Below are 13,659 nucleotides of genomic sequence, written 5' to 3' on the forward strand. Positions count from 1 at the left end.
CTTGTTTGAAGCATGCAGCAGCAACATGCAACACACAAATTACTCTGTGTGTGTGTGTGTGTGTGTGTGTGTGTGTGTGTGTGTGTGTGTGCGTGCGTGTGTGTGATTTGTGTGTGTGTGTGTGGGTGTGTGTGTGTGTGTGTGTGTTTGTTTATTATGCAAAACACACTGTTATGTGTTCCCTGGTAGGGAGTTCCCAATTGTGTAGAAAACAATGAACCAGAGATAGCTTGGATGTACATGAAGACACTATGAGGGGATGAGATAAGACCTCTGTGGGTTTGAAATGAGCTCATAGCAGCAACAGTGATAGGTCGTAAAACAACAAGAGCGGTATATAAAAACAGTCATGAAAAACAAAACAACGGCTACAAAACAAAGCAATAAAATAGAATGTAAGGCCATGTGCATGTGTGCAAATGTGCACTGAATTCACATGAAGCCTTACTGCACATGCGCGGGTGTGTGTGTGTGTGTGTGTGTGTGTGTGTGTGTGTGTGTGTGTGTGTGTTGCTCACAAAATGTTATTGCCCTCAAGTTTACATGCGTGCGGGTGTGTGTCTGTGTGTGCCCCTTAAGTTTGCATCAGTGCCTGATGTCATAAGATGATTTGCTCTTATGGCATCACTGATGACATCATCGGTCTTATGACATCACTGATTACATCATCGGTCTTATGACATCACTGATGACATCATCACTGAGGTCACAATGCCTCCTATGACATTATCAGTGGGACAAAAATGGAAACAAACAGAGAACATTGCCCACTTGCTGCCTTTTATAATATAGATAGATATTGTAGCGTGCCGAGACGTTTTCCTCCCAGTGATCATAGCCAGCTCCGGGCAAATAATCTCAATTAGTGTGGATGGTGGTCACGGGCCACTCTTCTCACACCAGTGGTCCTCACTGTGGGGGTCGGGACGGCAAGATTATTTTGAAGGGTCACAAAATGATTCATGGGATAGAGAAAAAAAAACGTTTCTATTCACTATTATGGGTCGGTTTTTTTCTCTCATTTTTGCTTTTCTCTTATGAAATATCAATCGTTTTCAGCCTCTAGGCCTTCTCTGGTAATTAGTCAAATGAACAAGTTGAAAAGTGACAAGCATTCTTTGGTTGGACCGTATCATCACGCCTGTGACGGGGGTCATGATGAGAGTGGGCATCATGTTACTTTAAGGGTTCCCAGGCCCCAAAGGTTGAGAACTGCATGTGTCAGTCTCCTCCATGGTTGTAGTTTTTCTTCACGTAGAGATGTTGCCTGCTGCAGCTTGAACATGTAGATTGTGCTGCGGTGACTCGGCTGCTATAAATAAGTGTGAGTTGAGTGAGGCTGGTTTACAGTAGCTGCTGCCCGCCATCCACATCCTCTCCTCTGCTCTCTTACCTCACTCTCTCTCCAGCTGTTCCCAGCCTGCCTCTCCCACACCATATAGCTCTCTCTCTCTCTCTCTCTCTCTCTCTCTGTCTCTCTCTCTCTCTTCTTTCTCTCTCCCTGACTCTCTCTCTCCTCTTTTTTCCTTCATCTGCTCCGTTCCTTTCCTCCGTCTCTCTCTGTAATCCCTGCAACGAGCTCCAGCTGCAAGACCGGATGCTGGGGAAAAGAGCGAGCGAGGCAGAGGCAGACTGAGAGAGCGAGTGAGGCAGCGGCAGACAGGGAGAGAGAGAGAGAGAGAGAGAGAGAGACCTAAGAGTAACAGAGATGAAAACCAGCCAGTCAACTACTGCTGACAACTCACTCTGCAAACTCTGCGTTGACTATACTGACTGGATGTATGAACTTGCTTTTACTTTTTTGTCTGTTAAGTGTTATTAATGTTCATGAGTGACTTAATTGCTAATTAGGCATTTCCCATACTGACTGTGAGTGAGTGTGTCTTTGCGCGAGAGTTAACGACAAATGAGAGAAAGTGAGTTAGACTGTGTGTGTGTGTGTGTGTGTCTGTGTGTCTGTGTGTGTGTGTGTGTGTGTGTGTGTGTGTGTGTGTCTGTGTGTGTGTGTGTGTGTGTGTGTGTGTGTGTGTGTGTGTCTGTGTGTCTGTGTGTGTGTGTGTGTGTGTGTGTGTGTGTGTGTGTGTGTGTGTGTGTGTGTGTGTGTGTGTGTGTGAAAAGAGAGAGAGGTGGCTGCCGCTCCAGACAGCTTGTTAAAGGAGAGGCTCGACGCATTCCTCTGACATCATGTTCCACCGCAAGCACCCACCCTACCCCTCCCTTCCTCTCTCTACCTCTCTCTCTCCCTCTCCACCTCACTCTCTCCACCTCTCTCTCTCTCTCTCCACCTTCTCTCTCTCTCCCTCTCCACCTCTGTCTCTCTCCACCTCTCTCCCTCCCTCTCCACCTTCTCTCTCTCCCTCTCCACCTCTGTCTCTCTCCACCTCTCTCCCTCCCTCTCTACCTCCCTCTCCACCTTCTATCTCTCTCTCCACCTTCTCTCTCTCTCCCTCTTCACCTCTCTCTCTCTCTCTCCACCTCACTCTCTCCCTCTCTACCTTCTCTCTCTCCCTCTCCACCTCCCTCTCCACCTTCTCTCTCTCTCTCCACCTTCTCTCTCTCTCCCTCTTCACCTCTCTCTCTCTCCACCTCACTCTCTCCCTCTCCACCTCTCTCTCTCTCCACCTCTCTCTCTACCTCTCTCCCTCTCCAACTCTCTCCCTCTCCACCTCTCTATCCCCCTCTCCACCTTTCTCTCTCCCTCTCCACCTCTCTCTCTCCCCCCACCTCTCTCTCTCCCTCTCCACCTCTCTCCCTCTCTCCTCTCCACCCCTGTCTCTCTCCCTCTCCACATATCTCTCTCCCTCTCCACCTCTCTCCCTCTCCACCTCCCTCTCTCTCCCTCTCCACCTCTCTCCCTCTCCCTCTCTCTCCCTCTCCACCTCTCTCTCTCCCCCATTTTCACCTCTCTCCCCCTCTCGCTCCCTCTCCTCCATGTCACCCATCTAGGTCTCTCTCCCTCATTCTACCTCGCCAGCTGAAGCCTCACACGACAGCACTACAGAGACACAAATTATTCATATATCTTCTTTTTTTTTACCTATGTTTGTGACTCGCAGACATTTGTATCGTTTTGAATGTGGTCGTTTTGTAAATATACACCTGAAGATAGCCGATATGATATGATTATTTAAACATGCTACGTGTTGCAATATGACAGATTTGCAGCAGGCAGCAACAGGGTTGATAAGAAAACAGTATGTGAGACAGAGGCCACGAATCGTAGCAACCATTCGCCTTTTTCACTTCCCTTCTAAAATGCAGGAGGTAACACAGGTGCAAGCCAAAACAGTAACAAGGGCCCCGGCACTGGATCACCAAATGGATTTTTTAACAATCATTAAGGTTCTGCCTGCACCTGTGTTAATTCCTGCATTTTAGACACAAAATGGGTGAATTGGGTGTAATTTTACAGTAATTATACTAAAGCGGAACACAATTAATTTGGCAATGATACTGTATATTGATGTTTAAAAGTGCTACACACAGCACCTTGAAAAGGAAAGAAATTATGTAATTTTCTAGCTGTTCTATTTTCTCTAGTTTGCCTTGACCCAAATTATTATATCCACATATTACTGATTGTTGATTATTCATCCAAAACTCTCATTATGTAAAAATTTTGTGAAAGCACCAATAGTCATCCCTATACGATATCAAGGTATTTGGTCAAAAATATTGTAATATTTGATTGTGTCCATATTGCCCAGATTTATAAAGGCTATAATAATACATACTGTATAATAATATTTTTTTTACGAGTAGCCTACAGTATAAGTTACAGTACAGTCTGTTCCTGTAAGTCTGTCATATTGTTTTCAGAGCCAAAACGCAAGTGAATACAACATCTGCTGTGTCCGTTTCTACGCTGCATCATAAATCATAGTGTGATGTGTCTTGTACTTTCTGTGTGTACTTTACTGTGTGTACTTTCTGTGCATTTCCCCCACATTAGTGCTACAGGGACTTCTGTCCTTAATGTTGGACAGTAGAGACAGATTAGTTGTCTTAATGTTGGACAGTAGAGTCAGATTAGTTGTCTTAATGTTGGACAGTAGAGACAGATTAGTTGTCTTAATGTTGGACAGTAGAGTCAGATTAGTTGTCTTAATGTTGGACAGTAGAGACAGATTAGTTGTCTTTCATGTTGGACAGTAGAGACAGATTAGTTGTCTCAATGTTGGACAGTAGAGACAGATTAGTTGTCTTTCATGTTGGACAGTAGAGACAGTTTAGTTGTCTTTCATGTTGGCCAGTAGAGACAAATGATTGTGCTGTAAAACCAAAGCCTCCAGAGTGTCGTGAGAAGAGAGCAGAACCTGACTTTCCCAAAGAGAACCACAATGTAGCCAGCAACAATAGATGAGTTAAAAGCAGGATGTGCACAGAGCCACAGACACCACATAATAAACATAACAATAACAATTATATTTTCAGAAAAACACACAAGTACAGTATGACCCTATCCGCATAATTCACATCAGTTCGGTGCTACTTACAATGACGGTGACAATTATGAATTTGGGTATTCTTTTCTTGTTTTGTTTTATGTTTTGCAGATCATCAGCCGAATAACAGTAGACATCATCTAGTTCATCCATACATTTGTATCTATCAAAATAATATCAACCATAAAGACCAACTGCAGCAGATGTCGCTGTTGCTCTCCATTCGTAAGCATGCTTGATTGAATTGCATGAATATAACTGGTCATTTCAGTTTGTATGATCTTTGCCTTGCTGACATCAGCGGATTCGCTGCCATGTTTAGCGCCTGTGTTGACGCACATTCTTGACGCCAAGAGGGAGAAATCGGTGCCTGCAAAAGATCCCCTCGTCCTTCTTGTATTTAACACGAGGCCAACGTGAACGTTCGTCTCAACCGGCAACTTGTAGTTGAAATTGGCTCTGATGTGAAGACATCACTGCCGACGTAACCGTATGCCAGCGGCTAGTGCTGTGAACAGACCTCACTGTCCAACACCTCAAGAGTCTTTCTAGCAACAGGTGCTAGAGCTGGGTTTTAGCCTCCCGTGCCGGAGGTTCCCGGTTCGATCCCCATCTGCGGAGGACTACACAACGCAGATTACACCAAAATCACATGACATGCTTTCTGGGTAATGAAGTCCTCAAAATTCCAACTAATTCTCACTCTCGCTGAATTAAGCAGGGAAGTTAGTTAGCTAGCTTAGACTAGTAGTTAAGAGGCAGCAGTAATCACGACCATATAATACTACCGATGCTGTGGTTGGTGAAATATTCATGACTCTATGGCTGCACCATTACATCAAATGGAAAACATCTAGCTGTCTTACGCATCATTTTATACACATTCCCCTGTGATACATCTTTGGGATTTAAAATGGCTTTGGGGGGGCGGATGGGTGTAAAAGTCGCCTTCGACACCGGAGACCGCGGTTCGATTCCCGGTGTGTTCAAAGTTAAACCGTAAGTCACATTCAACGTTTTCGTTATGCCTAACGCCAAATCCTCTAACCTTAACCAAGTGGTTTTGGTTGCCTAAGCAGAATGCTAACACAAGCTGTTGGCTAATAGGTATCGTGGCATCGAACGATGACGAGAAAGGAGACCCCGTGCGTTCAAAAGGGGGTTCCCGACGCCAAGGGGGGGTCCTGACGCCAAGAGGGGGTCCCGACTCCTTTTTTTTTTTTTTTTTTTCCAGATTTTTTATCCCATTTTTATCCCCCGTTTAGTGCTCGTTTGATTGCTCATTCCTGGTTGCTACTCCATCCTCTGCCGATCTGGGGAGAGCCGAGACTGATTCCATGCTTCCTCCGAGACATGGGCAGTCAGTCAGCCGCTTCTTTTCACCTGCCAGAGGAAGCTTCACCAGTAGGACATAGCACGTGGGGAGGTTCACGCTATTCCATCCAGTTCCCCTCCCTCTGAACAGGCGCCCTTAACGATCAGAGGAGGAACCACATTAGCAACCAGGATGTTGCATGTTTTTGTGAAGGGGGTTCCTATATGAAGGAAACCCCAGGGAGGCACGGGGAGAACATGCAAACTCCACACAGAAAGGCCATTTTGCCGACCCCACCCGGGCGGTGGGCACTCGAGGACATGCGGTGTATGGACGGGCACGCATTCCTCCAGCGCTCACCTCGTCCCCAGGTGGGAATCGAACCCACGACCTTCGAGCTGTGAGGCGATAGTGCTAACTGCTAACCACTGCACCACCGTACCTCCCAACTCCCGACTCCTGAGCAGACGTCAGCACGTGTTAGCTGAAGAGCTCCAGCAAAAATAAGAAGGGGAAAATAAAAGCTATTAAAGAAATATTCATTTGCAAGCATTGCAGGTATACTGCAGCAGACAAAGGAGCGTAGGAAACAAAAAAAATGTGTGTGTGTGTGCGTGTGTGTGTGTGTGTGTGTGTGTGTGTGCGCGCGTGCGTGCGTGCGTGTGTGTGTGTGCGTGTGTGTGTGTGTACTTACGGAGAGTGCAGTGTGAGTTAAGGTGGCATGTTGCTGTTTCACACGGATCCAGCCGCCGGCTTCGAACAGCAGCAGCTTCCACATCTGTCTGCATGGCCAACAGAAAACCTCATGTGCCTGTCTGACAGAGAGGGAGGGGGAGGGAGAGAGAGAGAGAGAGGGGGGGGAGGGAGGGAGAGAGAGAGGGAGAGAGAGTGAGTGAGAGTCTGTCAGGATGGAGGGAGAGAGAGAGAGAGAGAGAGAGAGGGGGCAGAGAGAGGGAGTGAGTGAGAGAGTGAGAGTCAGGATGGAGGGAGAGAAGGAAGGCAGGAGAGACGGAAAAACAGTGAGAGAGGGCAGAGAGAGAAAGAGAGAGAGAGGGAGGGAAAATGAGAGAAAGTGAGAGACAGATGGAGGGAGAGAGAGACAAGAGAGCGAGAGGTCTTACTTGCTGAACAGCAGACAGTTAGCTCTCTCTTCTGAGATGACACCATGACACATGCAGACTCTCTGCCCATGTTCTCTGCATGTCGCTCGCCCTCGTTCGCTCTCCTCATCTTTTTTCCCATTCCCTCCCTCGCTCGCTGTCTTCCCACCCAGTCCCCTCCTCTCTCTCTCTCTCTCCTCCTCCTCTTCTGGAACCCGCCTCTCTTCTTTCACGGCAGTGTTTTTTTCTTCTCTTTTAGCTCTTTGTTGCCATCTTGTGGCTGAAAACGATTTTGAATATTTGAAGACCAAAGTCTAATCAAAAATGTGAATTTTGGCCGATCCTCACTTCTTCATGGTGTTAGATTTGGGTTTAGGACCAAAGGAAAATGTTAAGGTTAGGATTAAGGTTTGGGTTTAACTTAGCTAATTACGGCCATATGTCTTGTTGTGTTGGGTACACAGGCCAGTTGAACCCAGTTGAATCATAAATGAATTGGTCAAATTAGGTGTAAAAGTAAGTGCTTGATAAAATGTGCAGCAAAGATAACAACATAATTATGTAACATTAAAAGGTAAATCACAGTTAGCAAAAGGGTAGGGGTTTGGTTTAGGGTTGAGATTAGAACCAGGTTAGGTTTGGGTAACAGTTAAAGTTCAGGTTGGGATTTGGGTTTAGGGTTAAAATGTGGGTTAGGATTAGGTTATGGTAAGGGTTAGGGTTAGCCTACTTAGAGCAACAGGAAGGATTTAATGTAGTCAGAGAGTGTATGAGAGTTGTGTGTGTTGATGTCAGTTTGTGTGTTTAGGTGTGAGTGTGTGTGTGTGTGTGTGTGTGTGTGTGTGTGTGTGTGTGTGTGTGTGTGTGTGTGCGCGCGCGTGCGCGCGTGTGAGAGAGAGTGTGCATTGAAGTTTATTTGATTATAGTATGTGCAGGCATGCGTGAAACCTCAGAATCAGCTGTGAGTCTGTGTGTGTGTGTGTGTGAGAGCGAGAGCGAGAGAGAGCATATGAGAGTTGTGTGTGTGTTGATGTCAGTTTGTGTGTGTGTGTGTGTGTGTGTGTGTGCGAGAGAGAGAGAGAGAGAGAGCATGTATGAGAGTTGTGTGTGTGTTGATGTCAGTTTGTGCGTTTAGGCGTGAGTGTGTGTGTTATGCCAGTGTGGATTGTGGTTAGTGTATTTGATTACAGTATGTGTAGGCATGTGTGAAACCTCAGAATAAGCTGTGAGTCTGTGTGTGTGTGTGTGTGTGTGTGTGTGTGTGTGTGTGTGTGTGTGTGCGCGTGCGTGTGCGTGTGAGAGAGAGAGTTGTGTGTGTGTGTGTCTGTGTGATGTCACTTTGTGCGTCTACGTGTGAGTGGATGTGCTGTCGGTGAATCAGTTGTAGTTAGCGAAGTGTGAAAGCCACAGATGCATAAAGGCCGTATGGCAGAAATAATAATAAAATACAGTAAACCCCGCCCACCTGGGACTATACTTCAAACACACGCTAAGAATGATTTTCAAATACTATTTCTCCTGGGCAGCACACATTGGTTTCACTGGGTATTATGGAGCAGAACAGCGAACACACACCTCATTCATTCACAGTTGTGAATGTGTGCATTCTGTCCTTCAAAGCAGAGGATAGCTAGTCAGTTTTGAATAGCGGCCATCTTTTATATGAGATATTAATGGTCAGGGTGGCAGTGGGTTAAGGTCACAAAGTACAATCGGCTCATTTTCTTCATGTATGTTCCAAATGTTTACACGGCAACAGCTGTTGCTCGTGGCAACCGCGCGTGAAAAGAAAAAAAACAGATCCCAAAGAGAGTCGGAGCAGATGGAAAAACTGGCTCGTGATCCTCGCAGGGCTTTGGGCAGTGAGATCACTTCCTGTCTGGTGGCGCGGCCGGCCGGCCGGACAGACAACATGGCAGCCAGGGGCAGAGCCGCGGCGCTGGGCGGGGGCAGCCAACGAACGCATCAGAGGAGGGGGCGCAGGAGGCAGCTGGGGCAGTACTTACTGAGCTGTTGAAGTATGTATAATGTACACATTGGCACAAGTACAGTGCGGATTGTACGTTTAAACAGGGTTGAGTCCGCAGAAAGGAGATTCGAGACTGCACGGCTGCCTCTTCAACGCAGTAAATGCTTGGGGAAATTCCACTTTTGTTGTTTGAGGCAGAGCAATTTAGAGAGAGTGCGGCGTCAGCGGAGGACCAAAATGCGTGACTCATTAGCCACTGAACAGCCAGGAAGGGGTCTCGTGCTACTTTTGAATGCTAAAATAAAGCTGATAATGTACAATTTGATTAAAAAAAAAAAAAAAATCTAATCAAAGTACAACACAAACTGTCCATTTTGCTGCAACTCAACAGTGCTGCTTATTGCTTAATCCAGCTCTGGTTTGAGGAGACAAGGAGCGATGTGGAAAACGGTGAATAAACAGATACGAGTTTTGCTCTCCGGCGCTCCAGTCGCTCACCTGTGTCACACACATGAAAGACGTTTCAACAGGAGAGTTTCTGGCTGCACTGTGTAGGATGTGGTTTACAGCTGCTTTTCATAGACACTAATACTCCAATAACTGGGAGCAATCAGCCTAATTAAGTCAATATTTAGATGACAGCTACATGGTTCAACGTAATGGGAAACCATGCCAGGCTTCACCCAGACAAAGCTCTGAGCCCCTAAGAAGGCCCAGTGGCTCCTCCCTGCACAAGCTTTTGTCAAAGTTAAGTGTTAATATCATGCAAATCTGTTCTAAAACGCACAAAAAAATGCACCTTTCTGTGGAGGACCACGCCCACCACCACATCTCCTTGGCATGAAAATGTGAAAACCAGCACTTGCCCCCCCTCATTACCATCATTGAGGTGCCCTTGAAGCGAGGCCCTTAACCCCACCTGCTCCAGTGGAGCTGCTCAGTGGCCAGCAGATCAGACTGTGGTTGTACCGGGCAGCTTCCAGCTGTGAAAGTGTGTTGGCTGTAATCAGGGCTCTCCTGAAAAAGAGAGCATTGCTCTCAGTGAGACCCCCCTGAATAAATAAAAGTTACTTGGCCCCCATAATTCCAATAACTTCCCTTGGTACCTTCATACCAAGTTTTGTGCAAATCCGTGGACAACTTTTGGAGAGATCCTGCTAACAGTCGGATGGACACACAGACGCGGGTGAAAACAGGACCTCCTCGGCGGAGGTAATTACCCAGTTCAATTGGCCGTAGGTCTAAAGGAACCGACATAATAACCAGCTTCCCCATTGCTCCCTCTCCTTTCTGCTCTGCTTGCCTGTGTCTGGTGACCTGATAACACGCACAGTTTGAAAACACAAAACAAACAAAAGACCTCTGACTAAAGGCCTTACATGCCCCATTTAACCATCAGATAAAGGTGTTTATGTGTAAACCAGCCCGTCACGTGAACTCACATTTCATTTGGTTCTGCGTGGCGGTCTGGCCCCAACTCTTCACCGAGTCCTTAGCAGGGGGCGGGAGCATGGGCGGGCGTAGTTGCCTTGACAGACAACTCCTTCAGCCAATCAGCGTCGGATCCAGTCAAACCCAAATCCACTCGGGAGAATGGCAAAAACATGTTTTCCGCCGAGAAACTGAGAAATTGCGGCGATACTCCTGTACTTGTTTAATTGTTGTTATTGAGTCTATTTCTGCAATAACTGCACTTTATGGCTGTTTAAACAAGACAAACGCTGACATTACTCCTCCAGACGATCAGGCAGGGAGGGGGCCATTATTGTTTTGTTGGTGCATTGCTAGTGGCGTTCCTGATTGGCCAACTTGCGCTGTCAATCACAGCGCAGTCGCTGATTGGCTCTACCGCTTTGCAGCTTCTGCTTAACACCCTCCCAGGCCTTGGGGCCAGACCGTCTCGCAGAATCAAATGAAATGTGAGTTCACGCGTGACGGGCTGGTTTACCAGGCTAACGTTTACGTGGAGTATTGTCTTAATCAGGTTCCCATTGAATTATGAGTGTACCGGAGGAGCTCGAGGCTCATTTTAATTTGGTTCTACATCTGCCCTTGTTTTAGCTCCATAGTGACGGCAGCACTGCTTACAACTAGTCTCTTACACTTCTCTTCGTCACACTTGAATGAAACTGTTATTGTAGCAGTGGTGGCCCCTGGAACTCCACTAGGAAATCAAAACAATACCCTGAGGGTGTTCATTACTGAGAGTATGACAGATGGTAGGTGTGGCCTGAGTCCCATCGGCAGCACCAAAGCTCAAACACATTTAGTGGCCGTTCACACTATACGCCGAAGCAACGCCAAAGCCACGCCAAAGCCACACTGAAGCCACACTGAAGCCACGCCAAAGCCACACTGAAGCCACGCAGTTTCATTTCGGCGTCCTTGTTAACAGGTGAGAGCGTTCACACCAGCCCCACGCCACGCGATCGTTCACGATTCAGTCCTATTTTCCAGGTGTGACGCGTGAAGCTTGAAGCTGCCAGGCATGAAGTCAATGGGAGTTGTGGGTGGGTTCAAGGCGCGCCGAGGAGGCGCTGAGAGGAAAAGAGAAGGCTTCTTGTGTGAACGGTGAGGCGTCAGATCAGCTTGTGCCTGCCTCAAGCTTCAGTTCTGCTTACGTTCGGCGTCCTGTGTGAACAAGGGCTTAGACATTACAGTAGCAATGCCTGGACTCGTGACTGCCTGAGCTCGTCAAAGTGCCACAGAGACTTTGCAGTGAAGTTCTCTTGCCTTCACTCAGAAACTCTGAGGTACAGCTTGAGAAGAACCAGCTCAGGTCAACCAAACAAACTGCTGCTTTTGACATTACAGACACGTAATGGTCAATCAGAGGTCATCATGTCTTTGAAAAGTAACATGTTCACAATGATGTCCGTTTTTTAGAGTGAATGTTGGAATTAACAATACCCCTCTTGAATAGGGATGATGATGAGGTTGGAAAGACACACACACACACACACACACACACCCACACGCACGCGCGCGCGCGCACGCACGCACGCACACACACACACACACACACACACCAAGCCTATTTTTTGTTGCACATACCCGTGGTATTTGTTGAAATTGCACTTTTTATAATTTAGTTACGGTATTTCTCAATTCACATCTTAACGAAGTGTGTGTGTGTGTGTGTGTGTGTGTGAGAGAGAGAGAGAGAGAGAGAGAGAGATTAATACACTTACAGTGTTAAGTTTGTCTTGTGATTTGCATTTGACCTGTGTTGCCTAGCAACCAAAAACATTGCTGTAACCAAGCAAGCAGAGTGTGTGTGTGCGTGTGTGTGTGTGCGTGTGTGTGTGTGTGTGTGTGTGTGTGTGTGTGTGTGTGTGTGTGTGTGTGTGTGTGTGTGTGTGTGTGTGTGTGTGTGTGTGTGTGTGTGTGTGTGTGTGCAGTGACACTGCATTGAAAATCAACTCGTTTAATTTTGCGTTCTTACTGAAGGTGCCACTGTATCTGTAGCATTTTGAAACACCAACATCACCAACACATCAACACATCAAAATGAATTAAATCAATTTGAAATGGAACGATTAGTGCTACCTAATGACAGGAAACAAAGGAGACGACTGCATCCTGCCAGCCTCTGTCTCACACTGCGTGTGCCACGTCGCCACATTCAAATGACATTTCACAAGAAATGATTGTTTCCTGTTTCCTTGCAGTGTTGCAAAGGTGAGAAACCACAAACTTTTATTTTGTTAAACTCTCTTGTCTTGTTTCACAGTTAACCAAATGTAATGTGCAAAGTCCAAAGTGATGATGATGTTAAAATGCACCATATTAGCACACCACCTCAAGTGTGGTCAACTCAGAATACTGAAGAAAGACACACTGTCGGTAACAGACATGTGAAACCTTCCTGCTTCTGTTCTACGTAATCAATGTGGCTTTTCATCTGAAACGTCCATCGTGTTTCCAGGAACTATTTCTTTCACTGAAAACAACAACCACCACCCAGTGCATTATGGACAATTCTGCTAGATTTTCATATTTGAATGGTGCTGATTCAGGTAAAGTCAGAGGTACAACTGTCCGTCACTCACCCACCCACACATGCACTGAGACACTGAGACACACACACACACATACACACACACACACACACACACACACACGCACGCACGCACACACACACACTTGCGCGGCACACACACACACACACACACACACACACACCCACCCACAGAGTATTATGTCATCGGAAAAAACAGGGGCTTACTGAACATGCTTCTTCTACATCATGCTTCTTAGTTCTCGTAAGAGAGGAAAGCACCTCACCCACTCACTCAGACACACACACACACACACACACACACACACACACACACACACTCTCTCTCACACACACACACACACACACACACACACACACACACACACACACACACACACACACACACACACACACACACACACACACTCTCACACTCTCACACACACACACACACACACACATGGTGGGGTGGGCCAAATTTAATGTGGGGTGGGGCATAAATAGCATCTGCCATGTGAAAATAGGCGTATTATGTGCATGCATCGGTGACAAGTGATGTCTTAGACTAATTTCAATAATGTAGACTACCTCCCATTACTACTACTCATCATTGCTATGCACGCCCCCTTTCATTCATGTGCCTCTGCCGCGTCCATTCACAGTCACCCACGCTTTCCCTCTCTGGCAATAGCCAATCAGCTCAAGCCATTTCTATCCCAATCACCTAAGCGGTTCTTTGTTGTTAGGTCACACAGTTGCTGTGATCGTCGTTGAAGCAGTTGTTTCGCCCCACCTCCTCCCCTGCCACCACCGACGTCATGACTCCT

This window comes from Poromitra crassiceps, assembly GCF_964638095.1.
Source record: "Poromitra crassiceps genome assembly, chromosome: 6".
NCBI classification, from domain to species: Eukaryota; Metazoa; Chordata; class Actinopteri; order Beryciformes; family Melamphaidae; genus Poromitra; species Poromitra crassiceps.